The 23,784-nt window shown below is 39.1% G+C and overlaps 1 protein-coding gene across 2 annotated transcripts in view; it reads left to right on the top strand.

The window, feature by feature from the left end:
- Zmat4 (zinc finger matrin-type 4) overlaps positions 1–23,784 on the top strand; it is a 389,120-nt gene that overhangs the window by 274,305 nt on the left and 91,031 nt on the right. The gene's annotated exons all lie outside the window — the stretch shown is intronic.

Below are 23,784 nucleotides of genomic sequence, written 5' to 3'. Positions count from 1 at the left end.
CCTGCCTCCTGCCCCTAGACATAACTAGACTGCTGGAAAGCATCTGAAGTTCATGTGGGTTTTCCCTGAGGCTACATCAGAGGCTTGGAGAGTACGGAGTGGTGGTGAGTGCCTCAGTGGGTGCCAGAGGGGCCATGACCAATTTATGGGACTCAGTGAGATATCGTATCCTCAATTATCATTTCAGCATTTCTGATCACATAAAATTTATGGGACTCAGTGAGATATCGTATCCTCAATAATCATTTCAGCATTTCTGATCACATAAAATTTATGGGACTCAGTGAGATATCGTATCCTCAATAATCATTTCAGCATTTCTGATCACATAAAATTTATGGGACTCAGTGAGATATCTTATCCTCAATAATCATTTCAGCATTTCTGATCACATAAAATTTATGGGACTCAGTGAGATATCTTATCCTCAATAATCATTTCAGCATTTCTGATCACATAAAACTTTGTTATCAGCTTGCTATTGACAGTGCAGAGACAGATCAAATTTTAATGCTACATAGTTCATTGCTATTTCCTCTGAAAATGATGCCATGAAAGGTCCTGTTGATCCTGTATTCTCAGCCTGGTGCATTGTGTTTTAGATGTGGTTTTATAAACTGACCAGGAGACCATCGATAATAACACTTGTAAGTTATAAAATGCAAACATTTACAAACCAGTTTTGAGAAGGCCACGTGGTTTCAACTGGGTTCTGCAAGAAAAACCTGTGATCTGAATCCCCCAATTTGGCGTTGGACCCTGAAGAGGGAGGGATACATCTGACAGTAAATGATCTATCTTAGTGACCCTTAATTATGAAAGTGCGATCAAAGGCCATGCTGTGAAGTTCATTGAGAAAGACTTTGCCAAGGAAAAGGACTTGAGTTGGAGCTAGATGTGTGAGCAGACAAAATCACGGGTGTACCAAGAGGCCCGGGACACATAAGGAGGAAACAGGTGTCTAATGCATGGTTCTGGAAGATTGTTAGACTGCTGCATGGATCTGAGTTTCAGGGCCCAGGATGCACCTGCAAAGCTGAAGTTGAAGGTGATTCATCCTTAACATTTGGACAGTGCCTAAGAACAAACTTGCAAGAGCTTTGCTTAACTTCTCGTGTGGTTTCTGGTTACAGAAACACCACACAGTCCTTACTATTTCAGTATGTTGGCTAACTTCACATTGTAGAGTCTCTGACAGGGCTGTTCTTTGTTAGGGGGATTTCTGGTGTTAAAAGTCTTTGTCTTACGTACAGAAGTGAAGTCTCCCCATAGCTAAGGACCACCCCACAAAGTTGCTATTAATGGCAGATAACAAGTCGGCTCTGTGGCTCCTTCATGGCATCACACTGGAAGAGAAAAATGAGGATTTATTTATTATCTGGGCCAGATGCTATGACATGAAGAAGAATTATTCCTACAGCACATTTTTCTTGTCTAGTTTGAATTATCTGCACTGCATCTTTTATGTGCAACCACATCTTAATGACTTGGGCGTCAGAGTCTCTTGCACTAGAGTAGCTTGCCTTTGATATGAAGACAAAAGGATGCTCTTTGTCTTGGTACCTCTACTTGGCTGTGACTCAGTAGCATAAGGAATGCTGTCCTTGGATCCACCTTTTCTCTCATTCTAGTTGATGCTTTATATATATTTATGCAAGTTTTCAATGCTACAGACTGTTGAGGAATAAAGCAACCTTGGGAAATTGGCAAGGTTTCAAAGATGCACTTGTACATGCTATTTCTGACATAACCCTAAAGCACGATCAATTCATAAGGCAAATATGCATCATAAGTATAGACATAACATAACTTAAAAAGTTGGCATCAGGAAGATGGAGGTTGATGACAGTGTTGCTATAGGCTAGCTTTTTCATCTCTAAAAGCATGGTCATGGTTTTAAATACTACATCAGTTACTGCTTATCATGATAATCCTTTTTTCTTTTAAATGTTTCTTCCTATTCTCCATGTAGATTGTTAGCAACTTAAAAGCTGAATCTTTTGTTAGTTTTCCTAGTTGATATGATATTTCAAAGCATCTAGAATAGTGGAAGACATATAACACTTACTCAAAAATGCTGAATGAATATCAGAGAAGGCCAAACGCCCCCAAAAAAACTTGGCCCACAATTCTGCATTCCTTATTTCTAAAAGGTCCCCGATTGAATAATTTTCATGTTATTATTTCCGATTCTTCCTATTTTAAAAATGATGTATATTTTACATACACTTGAATGTATATTGTTATACTTTTATGAGTTTTGACACTGCAAGTACTGGTATACTTTGCACTCCTATGGTCATATGTGACTTTTTTATATCATGAGAAATGTCTATAGATGTTTCTGATTAGTTCCAGCCCGCTAACCCCCACAGGGACCCCCACATGTGAACATGAACACACTTGTCCATAATCATTGTTTATACCTGTGACCAAAGATGCTCTTGGCTTTTCTTCTACAAGCTTCATATTTTTAGCTATTATGTTTCATATTATGATATATTTCAAAGGAACTTTTTGTTTAGTTTGACGTATAGGGTTGAAATTAATTTCATTTACATTTATTTGCACAGTGATTCTGAAAATTTCATTTAATATTTAATTTCCATTTCTAAATTGCCTTGAATTATTTTATTGAATATCTGTTGTTTACAGAGCTGGAGAGATAACTCAGAAGTTAGGAGCCATAACTGGTCCTGCAGGGAACCTGGTTTGGTTCTAGCATTTACATGGTAGCTCATAACTTCTGTAACTCCAGTTCTGGTCTCTTTTCTGGCCTCTAAAAGTAGTGTGCACACATGGTGCTGGCAAAACACTTAGATATATAAATAAAAATAAATACAATCTTTTTTTAAGAGGAAAATCTGTTGTTTATGTGTGTATTTATTTCTGGACAACTGTTTTCTCCAGAGAACCTCATGGTCTGGCACACTGGACTGATGGTTTAACAATGGAGAAATTCTGAAATTAGGCACTACCTGGCCTCCAGCTCGAAGATAGCATGGCTATTCTAACATCTTTGCTCTCTGTATGGATTTTGGGAATCAGCTTTTCAGTCTGCAGGTGGAAAGCTATCTGGACTGTTGAGTGAGATTCAATTATCTGCAGATCAGTGTGGGGGGAATTAAATTATTCAAAGCAGAGAGTCACGTGATTTGAGAGCACCATCTCTATACTTGTTACTTTAAGGTCTTTCAATGTTGCTTTAGAGCCAGGGCAAATCATTTTGAATTTTTGGTGTTATTTAACCTATTACAAAGTACATATATATTAATGTCATTTCATGTATTGGTTGATAATATTTAGACACTTTTATACATTGACTTACACATAATTTTCTACCTGTTATTTTCATATAATTTCAAAATAGAAACAATGTACACTTTCTGCTATGTTTGATGTTCATTGTATGTTGTCACTGGAAACACTGTTCTGCCTTTTGGCAGCCTCAAGTAACAGGTAAAAATTTTAAAAGCCAATTTCCTATGGATTAACAAAGCATTAGATGTAGGATTGTACTAAATATTAATTAGCATGTACAGTCAAGCATCAACTCTGGTGTTATTTTTCCTAAGGAAACAAATGATAGTGTCTCTACATCTGAATTTTAATTTAAGAAGGAAAGCCTGTCGTTCTTCCTGAATATGAAGTCTACTATAAAAACAGCTATCAGAGTATGGAATTATTAAATTTAATGGGTGGAAAATACCGTAGAGTTTTTCTTTATGGTTTAATTTTTGTGTTAGCATAAAACATCTATAGAAGGTACTTTCTTATTTATAAATTGTGGCAGTGTAAATTCTGAAACTATGACTACTTGTGTATAGAATATTCATTTTATACATTTTAATAATTTCTTTAAAAGCTTCAGAATGAGACTAAGTCCAGGTTTATTTGTTGTTTTAGAGGACTCTAGATTCTTCTGCTGTAATTCTGTCTGAAGACACAGCTTTCAAGCACATTTGAAAACTTAATAATGCTTCAAAGAATCAAAAGAGTCGTAGCCCTGTAAGACACATTAAACATATTGAATTATACATGCATTTTCTTTTTACAGAGTGAGGCTCTGAAGTCTAGAGCTGTCAATGGGCTTTTCTCTTCTGAGTTGCTACCAGAGCCATGGGTCTAAGCCCCTGATAGCAGGTGCACCCATCTCTGTGACTCAGCATATCCTGCTTGCAGGTGTCCCCCATCTCCATGACTCAGCACTTTTGCATGCAGGTGTTCCTATCTCCATGACTTAACACCTCCTGCTACAGATTAACCATCTCCATGACTCAGCATCTCTGCTTGCCGGTGTGCCCATCTCTGACTCACCACCTCCTGCTTGCAGGTGCACTAGTCTACATGACTCAGCACTGCTATACTAGAACCATGAACAATTCACTCTTCCATTTAGAAGGTTGTGGTTGAGCAACTAAGATATGCTGAAATACATTTACAAGCCTTGCTTAGCCCTAAATTTTATAAAATAAGCACAATTAACTCAGTTTTCCAGAAATAGATTCTAGACAGAATGTATGGTATACTTTTAATAAGTAAGTTTTCATATGGAGTTTATGAGTCTACGTGAACTTAAATAAACATGAATACCCAAAGAAATCATATTCACTCTTCCTGGAAGTGAGGGCTTGAGGGGTACAGGTCTGTGAGGGGCTGTTACATTCTAACTCACTCTATAATTGTAGCTATTGTCTGGATTGGCTGTAATGAGGAATGAGTTCAAAGGGAGACAGTAACTCAAATAGGACTTCACATTACAAAAGTGGGATGTGAGTCAAAAAGAACAGATTTACCTCAAAATAAGTAGAGCATGGGGAATGAGAGATTTTCACTTTTTGAATTATTTCTGCTGTGAGATGTATATGACTTGGCTCCATTTACTTTCATTCTGCTTAATCTTGGTTTAGCCTTTGCCAGATTCCCAAGAGGTGGTGGCTTAGCACATTTAGACCTTGCTGCTTCTCTGTCTTTTGTTACCTTTAGTAGCTGTGCTCAAGCATCTGGACAATAGATCTTCTCCAAGACTAAGGAAAGGTAGGATTCTCTGGGGGAATAAATCACATAATGTTCAGAACAAGGTAAGGTAAACATTATCTAGAAGCTCAGTGCTTTAAAACTAAACCCAAGAGATGTTAACCATCTTCCACATTTACCATGTGTCTTAGTTAGGGTTTCTATCACTGTGAACAGACACCATGACCATAGCAATTCTTATGAAGGAAAACATTTAACTGGGACTGGTTTACAGCTCAGAGGTTCAGTCTATTGTTATCATGGTGGGACATGGCAGTGTACAGCAGACATGGTGCTGGAGAGTTAGCTGAGACTTCTACATCTTGTGCAGGTAATAGGAAGTAGTCTGCCTCAGTGGCTGAAGCTTGAGCATAGGAGACCTCTAACTCCACCCCCACACACTTTCTCCAGCAAGACCACACCTACTCCAAGAAGGCCACACCTCCCATTAGTGCCACTCCTTTTGGGGGCCATTTTATTTCAAACCACCACACCATGGATGAATTTGGAAGTGACTTTGTCCTGTAGTCCTGAGTTGTTGTTTCTCTTGATAAAGTAGCAGAATTGGGGTCCAGGTTGCTGTCAATTGCAGCTAGGATGGGCTGCGGATGCAAATATCTCATTTTACCCTGAGAAACAGATTAGAAGTGGAGAGACAAAGTCATTTGAGTTAGAAAACCAGGGGGAAATTATAGTACAGCAGGAAGAGGAGCAATGGAAACTTGTCTCTGATCATGGTACTCAAATGGAGGTCATTGTTGAAATATATATGGCTGTATACTAAGGATATCATAACTGAGTAAATGAAGAAAAGGTTCTCTCTCATGACTGGCAGTGGTGTATCTTTACTTTACCCTTGAATCTCACCAAGAGGTTTGAAGAATCTTACTGTGTGACTAAGTCTAGTTGTATCCAGGTGGTGTGGGGACCAGGATTCACCTTTCAAAGACAATCAGAAAGCATCAACCCACTTTACACCCATCAAAATGAGTCAGAGAACATGGACATCTGACTTCTACAATAATCCCAGTGCTTTGGAGTTCACACAGCCTCATCCTGGGCCAACTGACTCCACGTGATTCCCTAGGGAGAGAAGATGTGATGAGGTGGCTAGGGATAACATTTCATAAGCAGGGTCAGGTTGTATGTCACTTCTGTGTTTCACCTCTGATGCACTGATTCACTCATCCATTCATTCTTGTATTAATCCCACTGGCATTTCCCAAACTTCTACCACAAGTCACACACTGAGACGGAAGATCCTGCCGTGAGCCAGAGAAGACTCCCATTTACCAGATGAAGGAAGATAAACATGTTTAGCCTGTGATACATGCCAAAGGGATAGTAACAATGGCAAGAGAACACTGAGACAAAGAAGGTGGGCTTCCTACAACCTGTTAAAGACAGCTTCTCAGAACTGCTGAAGTTCTTGAATTCCAACCTAAAGATAAGAGAAACAGTTGAATGTGAGGCAATGGCTTGTCTCAAACATAGAGCCCCCCTAGATCACAGGATTGTTAGTGGAGAAAGAATAAAACATGCTCAAGGAGTATGAATAGCATCAGTAAAGCAAAGGCTGATGATGGGTCAGCTTTCCAGTAAGTTTAGCCACATTTAGTATGTTTTCACATGTTATAATGAAGGGTCTCTACTTTCTCCAAGAGCATGGTAAGTGTTTGTGTGGCACTGCATGTGAATCCAAGAGCTGTACCTCCCCTCTTCTTAAAGGATGGGCTCCTCTCTGTCCTGGGCTACTTACTCATTCTGTCCAACCGTGGTTCTGATTTATCACCTCCATCAACACAACCTTCATGCTTCCTTTGTTCAAAGTTATTTTGCCACGTAGCAGGTTTTTAGGAGAGCCAGTATTTCTGTTAGTTCAGTACTGGTCTGTGATTGACCCCAGAGTACATTTGGTACAGAAAGGTAACACCAACTGACTGGGATTTCTTTATCAGTCCTGATCATTGCTAGTAGGCCTGAGATCAGAATTCCCTAAAAGCTGAGCTCAGGGACATCACATGGTGGAGTAGTGACAGTGTTATGCAGGCATGCACTATTACTGTTGGGCACAGTCTATTGACTGGGATTGAACCTGCTAGTCATCTCATAGCTTTCATCTCAGAACAGGGGATTTGGGTGACTGACCCAAATGCCTCATCTGGCTGAGTTCGTAAAAGAACCAGATTGCTGAAGAAGTGAGACAAGAGGGTCACTGGAGATAGAGTTGTGAAAGTTCAAGGCTTTGAGACACAGTGGCTTCAAGCAAGCTTGGAAGGATGAGAGAGAAATTACAGGCAGGGATATATTTTGGAAGGTTTTTAGCCTAATTAGAATTTCCAGTGAGAAATTACACCAACCTGGGCTACATGAAGAAATTTTGGGGTGTTAGTGATTAACAGTAAAGAAAACAAATTAGAAAAATCTTGAATGGCTTTGTGTCCAAAATTTTCCCCAAAGACCAATGTATTGGAGACTGTTCCCAACATGACACTATTGGGAAGTGGCACAATTATTTTTTTGTTTGTTTTGTTTTTCCAAGCCAGGGTTTCTCTGTGGCTTCGGAGGCTCTCCTGGAACTAGCTCTTGACCAGGCTGGTCTTGAACTCACAGAGATCCGTCTTCCTCTGCCTCCTTAAAGTTCTTAAAGTGGTAGAGCCTAGCAGGTGTTCTCAGGATCATGGAAATGTCTTCAGTAGATCTCCTTCCTCCTCCTCTTTCCTTTGCTTCCTATTCATGACAGTTTTACTCAGTCACTATATGCTACTCCCCAGGTCCTTAGCAATGGTCCATTGAGTCACTAACTAATAATCCAAAAGCCTTTCATTCTGTAAGTGGATTAACTTGGGTCTTTGTTACAGTGATTTCAAGCTGACTAACACACACATGGAAATACAACAGGATTTGTTGGATGAGTTGAGTCCTGATTGACTTTGATATTTTTAATGGCTGGGGAGAGAATCCTGGCGTCTTCTCATGGTAGGCAAATCATAGGCAAGCAGTCACTGAGCTATACAGCTCTATCCCTAGACCAGTGATTCTCAGCCTTCCCAATGCTATGACCCTTTAATACAGTTCCTCATGTCACCATCTGATTGCAGGATGATCTTAGGTGACCCTTGTGAAAGGGTCCCCACAGGTTGGGAAACATTGTCCTAGGGCCTTAACCTACCCTGCTTGCCACATTGCTGCTTTTTGTAGTCTTATAAAGTGTGAGTATCACATACTGGGTCTCAAAGCAGTCTGGTTCAATTTAACCCAACTTTGGAGTTATGACAATAAAGGTCATATTGTCCCCTTTGGATTATCCACAGTGTTTAGGTCCATATATTGCTGATAGAAGTCCTACATGGTTGGCCTCTGCCATGCTCTCCAACAGGAAAACCACACTCTCCATTCTCCATTCTTTCATGCAGTCAAAACCATGGCTCTCAAGGGAACAATTTAAAGGTTTATGGCATCACATAAGTAACAAAAATTACTGTGTCAATAAAGGTACATTTTTATTAGGCTTAATCAATGAAAACAAATACAATGGTTTCTCCCTTATATAGTATTTTTAATCTGTGAAAGTAGTTTAGCTACTTAAACATCAGTAAAAAAATAGGACCTTTAAGCAGATATGATAATTATAGAACACAATTCTAAATTGAATTGTAGAAGTGCTGAAGAAAATACTTAGCTTAGATTACACCTGGTTATTTTTGCGTTATTATTTTTAATGTGTTTTGACACCTTAGCTGCTGCATGTAGGCTTACTCTGATCTTCAGAGCCCACATTCTGGGTTAGACAATTTAGCTGTTTGAATGTCTCATACCCTGTCATAATTGTTAATGGGAATGAGGTAGGGAAATATTATGATTTAGAAGAGATTATTTTCAATTCATTCATTTAGTCAGTCACTCATTCACTTCCTTGTTTGTTTCTTCCAACTTATCAAGTCCATATTATGGGAAAGAAATTGTCCCTAAACTTATAAGGGAACACTATTGTTTTTGACTTATTATTTAATCTGAAAGGATTTAAAGTGTAGAACAAAGGAGAAGAGAAAAATGACACCTTTATTGAAACGCAGCACAAGGTAAAGGAAAAAGTTTAAAAGCCCTTTAATCATAATGATTTTAGAAAAAAGAGAAAATAATTCCTTCCAACTTGTGGTGAGCACCAGGAAACATGGATGCCAGTGACAAGGGTATTTAGATGAGCATGAGTGAAGGGATGGAATATGGGGAGTAGAGCATCCCTAGGGATTAAGACACATTGGCTGTCTGGATGAAATTAATCTGAAAAGACAGCTTAGAGCCATGACAAGTTGTTTTGTATGTCAGGGAAAGCTGGACACTTTCTCCCACTGCTGGCATGTCCTAAATCATGTGATGACTGGAATCATTTATACATTAGAACTGCCTGTGAGGTGGGGGTTTGCTGGATTGGGGTGAGGAGACCTCAAAGGCTAGGAAACTGAGACCAAGTGTATCTGTAACTCTGGTGAGGGCCTGAAGGGTGCTGTGGAGGAGCAGCAGGAGGGAAGAGATGCGTTGCTCTGTGTACAACCTGTGTGTCTCACCCCAGCTACCTGAAAATGAGCCAGAGAGTTGGTTTAACTATGACCTGGAGAAGGAAAATCTAGGCCTTGGGAACTCTTAACAGGAAAAAACCGATATAACGAGGAGTATGAGTAATAACTTAGATTTCTGGTCAACCTCAAATTCAACAAGAAATCTACTTGATGAACATTCACAGTGGCCTATTTACACCCTGTGGGCCAATGCCTTTCTCATCTGGGGCAGGTTTTGCCCATTACTTTTCCTAATGATGCTAAAAAATGCATTGCTGTCTAAAAAAGCTTGGTTAGATCTTTGTCTTCATTGACTAGATCCCAGAAAAAGATGAGCATGAATTTTAAAATGGAATCCATTTTGCACATCTGCCACCATGTAAGTCCTGTACACAAACTAACTAAACTGGAACTGGAAACTACTAGATTCCTAATTTCAAACATGGCTGTTGCATTTTGAACAGCCATGACCTTATCTGGAAACCATTGTCTTTACTCCGAGATGTTGACTAAGGAAAAGCAAAAAAAAAAAAAAAAAAAAAAAGCTAAAATAACCCCACATGTGCCCCTACCCAACTAACTTCTGTTAGGAGTCAACTGGGGCTGCATGGAGGAAACTGAAAATGTGATGTACAGTTGCTAGACAGTTGATTTCTTACTCAGAGCTCCAAGACCTCTATTGGTGCTGCCTGAGGTTCCTGTTGCTTGTTTTAAGGTTAAAATCTAGGGTGGCATTTTGCAGAAGCTCATTATAATGTTTTCCTAAGGTTATGATAGGAAATATCTGTCATGTTGGCTCTAAAGTTGTGGCTGGTAGTGGAACAATTGTGTTGAAAAAATAAGAGAGACAGAAACATTAAAACCAAGATAAACCTGTCCTTTAACAAACGGGAAACTATTTTGTTTATAAAATTATAGCCTTATGTTAATTGCAAAAAAGGTAATCTTAAATATCTTTTATGTTCAATTTTATGTAGGTATACCAGGTAGATGAGATTCAATAATTGTGATATAAGAAAGAAGCATAAGGTTTGCTCAAAGTACCACACAATCATTGAGATGTTTGTTGACTATGCTATTTTGGCTAATAGTTAATGAGCACTTATCACAACAAACCCTAGAACATAAAGATGACATTGTCCTGGATAGTAAGGGAGACCTTTTTCCCCTCTTGGTAAGTCCACAATGTTGTGGCTCCTGTGGTAGGTGAAATTGTGTGATAAGTGCTATTAAGACTCACATCCCTGAAGACGGTACACAAAGACCAGTAGTATGTTTGCTTATATCAAGGAACAGAGGAGGGAGGGAGGGAGGGAGATGAAAGAAGTAAGGAAGAAAAGGAAAGAGAGAGAATGAAATGTAGGTCGTGAAATGATCAATTAAGAACATATCTATTTTGTCAAACACATACTCCTACTGGTAATTATCATTCCATGAGTTTCCCCCTCAAAGCAGTGACTCTGTAGTTGAGAGAGAAGTATAGTGATAGATTGTGTTTGGAACTTTTGTTTGGCTCTATGCCCAGGACTGAAAGTGCTGCCCAAGACACGGAGAAATTGAGCACCATATTTTCATTGTTCTGAGTCACCTGAACATTTATTACTCATTCACCACTTACTTTTGAAGTGGCTGTGTGTTGTTGACCCTGTCTAGCACTGAAGATGTACTAATGATAACATAATTTAAATAATGTTTCAGAACCCCTATGACTTTCATGTGTAAGAGATGGTAAGACTTCTTTGGGCAGCCTGGAAAATCCAGTTTTACAGCAGCACAACTATGTGAAAGCTTCCAGTGTCCTGATAATAGAAATAATATTTGCCACAACAGATCTTTGTTTGGAAGGTGACTGCGATGTTGGCATTATCAAAGTGGATTTGTAGACCTAAACGATGAACAGAGATTTGCAGTAACTCAGATTTGGAGTCTATTTTTATAAATTATGACAAATAATGGTAATTTACTGAAATAGCTAATGGACCAGTGAGGTGATAGCGTGGCTTTTTACAGACATCAGCTGGCAAGCTGCTAAATGAGTTGGAAGGAGTTGGTGAGCACTGATGCTTTGTAAATAAGAGTCTTGATGTCTTGTGCACTTCTACATGGAAGCAATGCATTTCTTTTCTTGGAGGTTTTAATTTTATAAGTAATGGTGTATGAATGAAGTTCAAGGGAATGCACTCAGAGGCCTGTCCTGGGTTTCAGTCCTGTCTCCGTGACCAATCATTAGTGGAAGTCAGAGGAAACAGTTCACCTCTCTGGGCCTTGGTTTCCTGTCTATATTGTAAGTGTAGGAGGACTTGATCACACAGAATCACTATCTAGCATTTTCCACATTTAGGTTTGTCTAGATAATTTATTATGAGTTCATATGCTTGGTAGTTGCTCTTTCAAAATAGGATTTATTTTAATAAATTGGCATTACCTCGGGTCCACAAATGAGATTTCATTTGTCTTCTCTCTATGGTTTTTACCAGTCCAGGGGCAATGCAAGCATGTGACCATGGCAAATAACCTCATGCTACTATTTGTCTTGAATCTGTGCAAACTGTATCTCAACATGTAGCCCCATAGAAGCCAGCATGTAAACAATGCTTTACTATACTCCCATCATCCCCTAGGTCTTCCTTCAGTTCTTACAAGTCAATGCAGATTCCCTCACTCTTGCCCAGCACCTTCCTGCCCTGTTCCTCAATGTTAGGCACACATTCTGTAACTTATCTGTCTTTAGTCCCTAGGTGTAAAATTCTTCCACATGGCTGGTAGTCAAAAGCCGTTGTAGCCCACTGTCCATACATATGTGCCCATATACAAATGTTGGTCCTGTTTTATTCCTGTCTCTCATTTTCTCTGAGTGTGGTCACCCACCACGTGAGTGGAGTTCACTGTTGTTGCTCAATCACAGGCATTACATCTACTAATAGTGGAAGAACTCCCGCCAAATGTGCCCTCCTGCTCAAAGCATCTATAGATGCTGTACAAAGTAAAAGATCGTCTACTTGATAACAATGAAGAGTAATTCCAAAGCAGGCAGTACTAGATGGAAATGAACAATTGGGAAGCAGAATTGAGTATTTCATAATTTGTCTGCTTTTTTCCCCTCTCAGAATTAATTCATTAACACCAAGCAGTCAACCTCAAACTCTGATAAGAACCGGGAGGTGCTAGCCGCATCAGGCAGTGTATTCATTAAGACAAAGCTGAATTGCTATTTAAAAACTGAAAAGAAATACAAGAAAGAAAGAAATCCCAGGAGGAATAATTGGTATAAAGAGATCTGAACAACCCACAGCATTCAAAAGTGAAAGGAAAATTCATGGCAGGATAAACTTGATTCATTGGGGAAATCCCAATTTTTTTTATATGTCCCCTGCCTGTACTTGACCCTGACAGTGAATGACACATCCAGAAGGCCATCATCATGCAGGCCAGCTAAGCCTCGCTGTTCTGATCAGAAATTTCAGCTATCGTCTCTTCCACATACACCGAACCCTCATCTCAGGAGAGAGAGATTAGGTTTGGGTTCATCTAAGTTCACCGCTTGCTGCAAAGGAAACACTCTAGAGGAATATATGAAGTACAGAGTTTGCACATTGTTTTTATTCATTATACCCAGATATAATTCTAAATTAATAAAAATGACCATGAGGAAAATTGAAAATGTGCTTAGTACTCAAGAAAAGGGAGACAAATATTGAGATGGTTCAGAAAAGTAGCTAATTTGTTTATACTCAAGGGTATAAAATAAAATGCACTTATGGATTAGAAAATAGAGTATCAATCAGGAAAGCTGGGAGTGTTGCTCAGCGGTAGAGTGCTTACTAGCTTAAGACCAGAGTTCAAATCTCAGTAACAGAGATAGACAGACAGACATACAGACAGACACAGAGATAGATAGATAGATAAAGATGGAGAAGGAGAGGGAGAGAAGATGAAATCATGAGTATGTGTTAGCATGAGCATAGCCATGTCAAGGACTCCAGTGCCTCAGACAGGGAGGGATGGCAAGGTCTCTCCCTGCTGAGTACTGACAGTAACAATGTCTCTGGAAAGTATCCACCCCATCTTCTTTCTCCTGGGTGGCTGGGGCTGCTCCTCAACAGAAACCACTCTACTGAGTTTAATTGGCATGCCTTCTTGTGTGTAAGAACTGTGTGGAGTGCCTACCTCCTAATCTCAGCTATCCTTTATATAGGTCTCTTTTCTTTGTTCCCAGTCACCTCATTCTGGCTGCAGCATGCACACACACAGCACACACACATGCACACATGGAAATTTTGGATTTGAAAAATAAGTTAAAAATCATAAAGTTTATAATATGAACTGGATTGGGGAAGAAAAAAGTCACTGAAGTTAGAGATTAGTTTTTTTAAAATATCCATTATGATGGGGTCACACTATCAAAAGATCTCCATAAGTGAAAGAAACAGACTCATGAGAACTGCAAAAAGTAAAAATGTGCATGCATGTGTACATGTATATGCATGCACACGCATATACATATGCAACTACACACACAGGTATGCACACATATACATGCATGCATGCACAGACACACAATGCATTGCACACTTGTTCATGTACACAATGTACATGTGCACACACATGTGCATGCACACACACTTGCACATCATCCCACACATCTTTGGTTTAACTTTTTTCCCTTTCTTAAAATTTAAATTACAAACAAGCTTATTTTACATGTCAATCCCAGTTCCCTGTTCCTCCCCTCTTCCCCTACCCCCCACTAATCCCCTATCCCATCCCCTTTCTGCTCCCCAGGGAGGGTGAGGCCTTCCATGGGGGATCTTCAAAGTCTGTCATATCATTTGGAGCAGGGCCTAGACCCTCCCCCATGTGTCTAGGCTAAGAGAGTACCCCTCTATGTAGAGTGGGCTCCCAAGTCCATTCATGTACTAGGGATAAATGTTGATCCACTACCAGAGGCCCCATATATTAACCACACTTCCAAACTGACATCCACATTAAGGGGGTCTGGAACAGTCCTATGCTGGTTTCCCAGCTGTCAGTCTGGGGCCCATCATCTCCAACTTGTTCAGGTCAGCTGTTTCTGTGGGTTTCTCCAGCCTGTTCTTGACTCCTTTGCTCATCACTCCTCCCTCTCTGCAACTGGATTCCAGAGTTCAGATCAGTGTTTAAATGTGGGTGTCTGCTTCTGCTTCCATCAGCTACTGGATGAAAGCTCTAGGATGGCATATAAGGTAGTCATCAATCTCATTATTGGAGAAGGGCATTTAAGGTAGCCTCTTGGCTATTGCTTAGATTGTTAGTTGGGGTCAGCCTTAGAGGCATTATTTCCCTAATGCCAGATTTCTGTTTAAACCTATAATGGCTCCCCATATTATGGTATCTCTTTTCTTGCTCTCCTCTATTCTTCTCCTGACTCAATCTTCCTGGTCTCTCATGTCCTCCTCTTCTCCCCTTGTCTTTCTCCTAACTCCCTCTCCCTTCCCCCATGTTCCCAATTTGCTCAGGAGATCTTTCCCTTTCCCTTTCCCCGTCTCTGGGGGACCATGTATGTCTCTCTTAGGGTCCTTCTTGTCTCTAGCTTCTCTAGCAGTGTGGATTGTAGGCTGGTAATCCTTTGCTTTATGTCTAAAATCCATATATGAGTGAATACATAATGTGTCTCTTTGTAATTGGGTTACCTCACTCAGGATGGTTTCTTCTAGTTCCATTCATTTGTTTGGTTTAACTTCTGAAGGGCAGAGAGGATATTTTGAAAGCAGCCATAGAGAATGAATGATTGAACATTTATAGAGGGCACAATGTAAATTGAAGCCAATGCTTTATTGTCTTAAAAGTTCCAGTAGCAAATAAGTCTGTTTAAAATATTAAAATGGTGATAAATAAATAAACCAGTCAAGTAATGAAAATAGTGTTCTAAAGTAAAGGTATAATAAAGATATTTCCCTCGATCAATGTAAGTCTTACAGGCTAGGATCTGCATACAAGAGAGAGCATGTGATTTTTTGGGGGGTCTGAAACACTTTTGTAAAATAATGCTTTTCAGTTTCATCCATTTCCTGCATATTTCATATTTCTTTACAGCTGAGTAAAATGTCATCAAGCACACGTACTACATTTTTGTTATCTACTCATCTGTGGATGGGCATCTAGACCTGGTCTGTTTCCTGGCTCTTGTGATTGCTGCAGCAGCAGACATAGACAGATTTCTCACTTGGCCTCGAACACCGCCCACACTGCCCTCTAGGATCATGGTCCCCTTTGCCATCATCCTTCTGCTCTGCAGTCTGCTTTCAGTGTCTTAACACTATCTATCCCATGAAGCAGGAAGTTTTAGTTTAAGTTACATTTTTTATATGTTTGGTTTTTTGATTTTATGTTTTTGTTTCATATCTACAGAAGCATTGGCTACTTTTATTGTCACAACCATGGATGTCATTTATTTTCTAGTTGCTTTATAATTTTAGCTCTTACTCTGAGGTATTTGATCCATTATGAAATACTTTTATGGTGTGTTGAACAGACCATGTAGATTGCTGTTGGCCATCCTTATTGGAAATAGATTCTTCACAAACCTATGGCATTGCTTCAGAACCACCAACTCATTCCGTTGATCTACTTGTGTGCTTTTATACTAGCGTCACAAAACTGCAGCAATTCAGTACAATTGTGAAATAAGAAATGCCAGTCTTCCAACTTTGTTCTACCTTTCCAGTATGGCTTTGACTGTTCAGAATTCCTCCTAGAGGTTTATGTTTTAACAGCATCTTGTCGATTTATGGAAGGCATAAATTATGAATAAGATGTCATAAATTTTACATTAAAGGTGTACATTAATCTAGTCAGGAGATGGTGGTACATACCTCTAATCCCAGCACTGGGGAGGCAGAGGCAGGTGGCTGTCTGCGAGTCTGAGGTCAGCCTGATCTACAAAGCAAGTGAGCAATTACACAGAGAAACCCTTCTTGTAAAACCAAACACCAAAACCAAAAACCAATCCAAAACAAACCAAAACCAAAACCAAAAAAAAAACACCCCAAAAAGCAAAAAAAGAAATGTGCATCAATCTTAAAGAGAGTATTTGATAGATAAATATAAATAGTATTTCATTCACTTAGATTTTCTTTCAATGATATTTTTAATTACACTTATTAAGTTTGTATACACATATACATATATATACATATATATATATATATATGACACAGGGTACATATAACTATGAAATAAGTGTGGAGGTCAAAGAACAACTAACTCATGGAATCAATCCTGTCTTTCCATGTCTATGTGGTTCCAGAGATCAAACTTGGGTCACCAGGCATACAAGGCAAGTACCTTTAGCCACTGGGTCACCCTGTTGGCCTATCTTTCACTTATGCTTCATGGTAATTAGTGTTCAACTCTTTCACTTGTTCGGGTAAATTTATTCCTAATATGATGTGTTTTGATAAAATTGAAATGAAAGTTTTTCAAGTTTAATTTGAGGTTTTCATTATAAAGGAATAGAAATATAATTAAGTTTTATATAAAGATATCTTGAAACATTGTATAGCCCATTCATTTGCAGAGAGATGGGCTAGTGAGGAAGCAGGGAGGGGAATGGACGAGAGGGTTATGTGGGATTTTTATATGCAGGAAAATAACATAATATCCTATGTGCAGAAAGAGAATTTTACTAATAAAAGATTTCCTAATTTTCTTTGTAATGACCTTGGCTTGAACCTTCAGTACTGTGTTAAGGAGAACTGGCAAGAATACATATATTTTCTTTCTGGATTTTAGGGGAAATCCCTGGTGTACCTATTAATATTAACCATACTGCTTTTATCTCTTTGTAGTTTGTTGAATGTTAGAGTATGAAAGATTTTGGAGGCTTTTCATACTTCCTTTCTTTCTCTCACTTTCATTAATCATGTGATTTTTCTTGTTTATTTTTATAGCAGTTATGTTAGTTAATTACATATAAAATCAAATGTGAATTCTTAAAATTATGTCTAGTTAGTAATATTGTATATTCTTTGTAAATCTACTTTACTAACATATTTTGTTTCTACATTTATAAGAAATATTCTTTTCACGTCCTGTCAGTTCTTTGCTATGATTCAGTATAGAGCTAATATGGATGTCTGGTGGGTTTTAGCAATGCCAAGACCTGCAAGGCATAAAGACAAATACTGATGGTGCTCACACTTGGAAGACTTCCTAAGAGGTTGCTCTCATAACACTGTATGCAAGGAAAGTCCTTCACAGTGTGAGACCCTTCAGAACCTTCACTGTAGCACTGTCCTTGCATACAGTATTACAGTGACATGGCTTGAAGACAATACATTACACAGTTAGAAGCCAGTTTCTGCAGCAGAGGGTTCTGAGGGCATCAGTGACTTTGTGTTTTTTAGCCACAGGTCTTACTTTTGCCTGTAGCCATGGATATTGGATGCAGTTCTACACAATATTTAAAGCATTTTCCACTCAGAAATAATTATTCTTATTTAAAACAACCAGTAAGTAAAATAGAAATAATAATTGTGTTTGTTTCTGACAGACTTTGAAATAACAGATTTCAGTCTGCAGCAGAATCATCTTTGTCTCACATAACCCAAACTTGGGTGAACTGGGCAGTGTCCCTGACTGAAATATTTGTGTTTTCAGATACATTTTTCTTTCAGTACTGCCTTGCTGTTCCTTCAATGTTTTGATATCTCGGGTTTCATTTTTATTCACATCACTATCTTTTGTTATCCTTCAAAATTTCTTATTTGACACATTGAGACTATTTAAGGATATGCAAATTGGTTTCCATATATTTGTGAGTTTCTCTGATTTCTTTTGGTTATTGATTTCTAATTTTCTTCCATTATAGAGAACATACTTGCATAGCTTTCTGTATTCATTTTAAAGTTATTAGGCCATGGTTTATGGGTAAACAAATGCTCTGTCCCCAGGCCATATGCACTTAAGAATGTGTTCCACTGCTGTTGAGTTAGGGCTTCTGCACCTGTCTTTTGGGTGTCCTTGGCTGACAGTGTCATTCAAGACTTTGATTTCCTTATCGGTTCTTTGTTTAGTTTCTCTATCCATATAAAAATGCAGTGTTCAAGCATCTAACACCTACTCTTTTCTTTCAAGCTTTGGTTCTGTTGTTAGGTAGATGATGTACATTTACATTTGTAAGAACTTAATGATAGATTGGATGATGCTGTCATTTTAAAATTTCCCCTCTTTGCCTTAAACAATTTAAATGAAATTGACAACTGTAAATACATGTATTAAATAAATGCTTTTCATTGATATCAATTGTATTAGCAACTACATGTGAAGTTAAATGAAATCTATTTCATAATGAAGTGTGAGAGTAAAAGGTCCTTACATTTTATGCAAAGTGATGCAATATTAATTCTTAAGTGAATAAAAAGTAAAAAAAAATGTGTACAATAAACCTTAGAAAAATTACCCAAACATAGAGCAAGAGTTTAAAAGAGAATGCATAAATATAAACATTCAGAGAATTTTGGATTAAATAAAAATAACAAGGAAGTAGTAGAGAAATGAAAAATAAATGAGATGAGTTAGAAAATGGGGGTAGAGTAGAAGCTCTACCTGTGATTATCTTAGTTACATTAATGAAAAATGGGTTAAACACTCCATTTAAAAGGCAGGACTTCTAAGAAAGAGACAAAACAGCTAATCTGGTGGGGGCCTTAAACCCTAATTTTCGGTGTAGACAACTCTATATGAGAGCTTGTTATAGAGAGGGAGCTCATGTGTATTCTGTGTTACTAAGTCACTATAAGATTATGACTCCAGCTGGGCGTTAATGGCGCACGCCTTTAATCCCAGCACTCAGGAGGCAGAGGTAGGTGGATCTCTGTGAGTTCGAGACCAGCCTGGTCTACAAGAGCTAGTTACAGGACAGCCTCCAAAGCCACAGAGAAACCCTGTCTCAAAAAACCAAAAAAATAAAGATTATGACTCAAATGTCCAATAAAGACCATTATATGTCAGCATTGTTTTATGTGTGTGTGTGTGTGTGTGTGTGTGTGTGTGTGTATGTGTGCGTGTGGGGGGGAGGGATGGAGGGAGGGAGAGAGAGAGGTACTGATAATGGAATATTTAATGGAAGATGTATATTATTTCGCAAAAATGCCTCAGTCAGTTCAATCATTCAAATACACTGAACTCCCCTCCCACGTTTGGAATCTCTACCAAGTGTGGGGAATCTTGTGGTCAAAGTTGACACATTCCAGCCATGTATGAGTCAGATATTGGAAATTATTTGTTTCTGCCCTAAGGTGGTCCATGCCCCACTCACAGACCAAAAGAAAATTATCTTTCCTACAAAGAAATCTATCTAGACACAACACTTCCCCCATAATGTGATTTCTTCTCTGTTTTTACAGAGAGTTATCCAAATACAAGTCCTTACTCAGTGGACACAAATCTGGATTGTTTCACTCTGAACCTTCCCTCAAATCCATCAAACAGGGTCCATCATGTAGTTCATTCACCTCAACCACTACTTGCTCAGTTAACTACAGCTCACTCTGTGGGGATTCATGGTTTCCATCCCACCTCAGGTTCTTACTTATTTTTCAACACATGTCTTTCTTCCAGGATAATTAGATTACAGAAATTTGTGATACTAGCCCATCTTCCACCAGTTGCAGCTAATGGAACAATATTGATATGGTATTATTACCTGAATTCTGATTTTGCTTCAACTTCCTTAGTTTTTATCAAATGACTTTTTATGCCCCAGAATCCATCCAGAATATCAGATGGCATTTATTCACTTGTTACATTAAATGTTCTTGGCTGTGACTTATCTTTGATGGCCTTAGTAGGTTTGCTTGTTTTAGTATTTCTTTTGTCTATATGTATGTATAATCTCAACAGTCTTCATTGTAACATGCATTCTCCTGCCAGCTACCTAGTCCCATTGCCACGTTAGCACCCAAATAACACACTTGACACTATATTAATTATAAAGTGGTTGGCTATTTGCTATTTTTATCATTGGCTAGCTCTGACTTAATTTTAACCCATAATTACTAATATATATTTCTATAAGGACTTATCTTTCTGAGAACGAAATCCTGACCCATCCTCTCTTCCCCGGAATCACATGGTGATGACTCTCTTCACTACATTTCCCAGAATCCTCCTAGACTCCTAGTCTTACCTATCTTGCTTCCCTATTGGCCAATAGTGTTTTATTCATCAACATATGCACAGAAGGACTTCCCCCATCACTTCTTGATGCTTTTCAGATATTGTGGAGTTATCCTCAGTTATACTTGATGTTTTCCTTATGATTAGGCTGGACCAAAGCCCACAGTGCTATTCTGGTCACATAAGTGTATGGCCTATCAATATGACTGTCACTGTTAAGTCAACCTTGCTTGCTTGTCTCCTGTCATTTTGTCAGTCTAGGTCATTCTGTACTCTTGGGAATAAGTTATAGCAGAGCACACATGAAAGGAGTGGAGACTTGCCTTCTATCCCTTTGAGGGCAAAGCCTCTGAATAAATCATTTGAAATTTTTACATAGGAGATTGTTTGTAATCACTTATTTACAACACCATGGAGTCATATGTCTGTATGTATATTTCATATTTAGAATTGTAATCCAATTCTATTCCTTTTACAGTGGGTCACATTATGCTAGGGTATGCTACCAGGAATTCATTTTTTATGCCCTGTGACATTCCTCCGTGGTCTTCTGAGGGGCTGAGGTAATTTTGTTTGTGTTCGAACCTTTATTCTGACATAACAGGGTGCTCTAAGATCAGCCTGTCAATTTCTTGGCTCAGCCCATATAATCTGATGTTTCTTGGAGGATTCCTCCCACCTCAAGTGATCCAAGCAATGAAGATTTGGCCAGTAGGTACTTGCTTACGTGGAGTGATTTTTCTCCCTTTTTATTTCATCTAATAAGAGGTTATTACTTCAAGTTATTTTTTCCTTTCAAACTCAATCTATTCTTTTAAGTTCATCATTCCTCTACATAAGAGTCTCCCAAATGCTCCCCCAACTTTAATGTGATTCCTACTTGGCAACTGGAGAGAAAAATAAAATATAAACCTTGTTATGTTATTACTGTGGTTTAAAAATCCTTCATAAGAGCAGGACTGCTCTAGGGACATGGTTTAAATGTAATGTAGTTCGAAGGTTTTTCCTGACTGGGTTCCTATTTTCCTTTCCAACTTCCCATTAGAAGCTTTCAACTGTGCCTTATACCATCCTTACTGAAATGCTGGAGTCACCAGGAGCCTGTGTATAGCTATTGTGACTGGAGTTGTGGCTCATTCACCCTTTGACAGAATTCTCCTTTGCTTTTAGTCCAGTGAACATCTTCAGATGAGCTGATCAACTTGCTTGAAGGAACTTTCAGCTTGGCATCCTTCACACCTCTCCACAGTTGCGTGCTATGTATCCTCTGGTGGCATTCACTATGGAGGGCAATCACCTTTGCTTTTCACTAACCTGAATTATTAACTCACTTCCTGTCTACACTCTTCAACATTTAATAACATCTGGCACTTGCTATGTACTGACTGTACACTTGCTATACACTGGTGTCTCATAGTGATCTGCTAGAGACCACTGGGTAGCACCCTTCATGTCAGCCCAGGACACAGTGCTCAGTGACTATGTACAAAGAGTTATGGGTTTTCAAAGGTTGCCTGTGTTAATTTGTGTGTGTAGAATGTTAGATGGGGATTGGTTGAGGTAAACTGGCAATAAAGGGAAGAAGGGCGGCATCCCCAGAAGCAGATCTGCCCCTAAACAGAACAGCAGAAGGCACCGGTCTCTCTGTGTAAGTGAGACTGTGCACATGGTGTGGGTCTCTTGGGCATTTTCAAGGTTGTAGAGAGGGAACCTTGGGGACAGAAGAGTCTATCAGCAGGCCATTCCCTCTGTAGTTTGGAACTACGTAGACACTGGCTTTCCTCTCCAGGGTGTCATCTGAGGCTTTTAGATCATTAATCTTTTATTCTAGGCTCTGAAGTCAGGGAGAAAGAAGGGGGCAATATATTCTCTCATTGGCTACTCCTGCATAAGGGGTATGATGGGGGAGGACTGGACTCTGTTCTCAGGGTCCGGGTTAGGTTACTTTTCTGTAGCAGGAGAAGAGCTTGAATTTGATCAGCTGTGATGGATCATGTGATTGTCATCATGCACTTCTGGAGAAACTTTTGAAGAATTGCTTGAGTGCTGCAAACATGATTTGATTGCAGAGTGAGACTCAATGATTGCCTAGGTGGAGGGAGAAGGAGTGTTAAAAGAGACTGTAGAGCAACCTAGAGGAAGTTGGATGTCCACAGATAGGGACCCACATACATGGTGGGGGAAGGATTTTTATCGTCTCAATGGGCTCTGGGTATTTGGAAGGCTGAACTGGGTGATAATGAGAAGGACTGCCAGTAGAGGGGAACAATTTTCCTGTGATTTTACATTATTCTTGACCAAATCAGCTTCATTTTTTAGAAAAGAAGTTAAAGATAAGAAAATAATTTTGTTATTCTCTTAAGCTATAATTTCTTTTTCTGCTTTAAAACCATGTTTAACTTATATTAATCAAACTAATTATGACTGACTTGTTGGGTAGGATAGAGACTAGGGAAATGATTGAGACATGTGTCCTGATTTCCCAAAGTATGCTCCATCTTAAGAACACACATGTACTGCTATAGCACCCAGGACTACCAGCCCAGGAGCGGTATTTCCCACAGTGAGCTTGCATCTCCCACATCAATCATTAACCAAAAAGGGGGGGGGCAGAAGAATTTCCTATAGCTCAGTTTGGTAGGACATTTTCTCAACTGAGTTTCCCTCTCCCAAAAATGAGTCTAGCTTGTGTCAAGTTGACATAAAACTTGCCAGTACAATGTGAGGGAAAATCAAAGGCTCACAAAAAGCCTTTTTAAAGTTCCATGTGACAACTCGGAAAGAGAAGCAGGACAGTATTTGTTAACTGTCCCTGGTTCTGCTGCACACTTGCTGGGATCTTATTTAGCCTATGCAGGCTGTGGCTATCTGGGTTTGCCTCTTCTAGAATCATCTGAACCCTTCGCTTTAGCCTCGTGGCCTCGTGTACCAGGCTTCTGCTTGTCTGCAGAGCTGACGCTGCTGTGTCCTCAAATCATTCCTTCCTTAACCAACTGCTGCTTGCATTTCTGCAGCACATTGGTTCTCTCAAGGGGTCTCCTGACCTGCCATC

This window comes from Mesocricetus auratus, unplaced genomic scaffold (assembly GCF_017639785.1).
Source record: "Mesocricetus auratus isolate SY011 unplaced genomic scaffold, BCM_Maur_2.0 Super-Scaffold_100026, whole genome shotgun sequence".
Taxonomy (NCBI): Eukaryota; Metazoa; Chordata; class Mammalia; order Rodentia; family Cricetidae; genus Mesocricetus; species Mesocricetus auratus.
The sequence above is the reverse complement of the archived record's forward strand: the minus strand, read 5'-3'. Positions and strand labels throughout refer to the sequence as shown.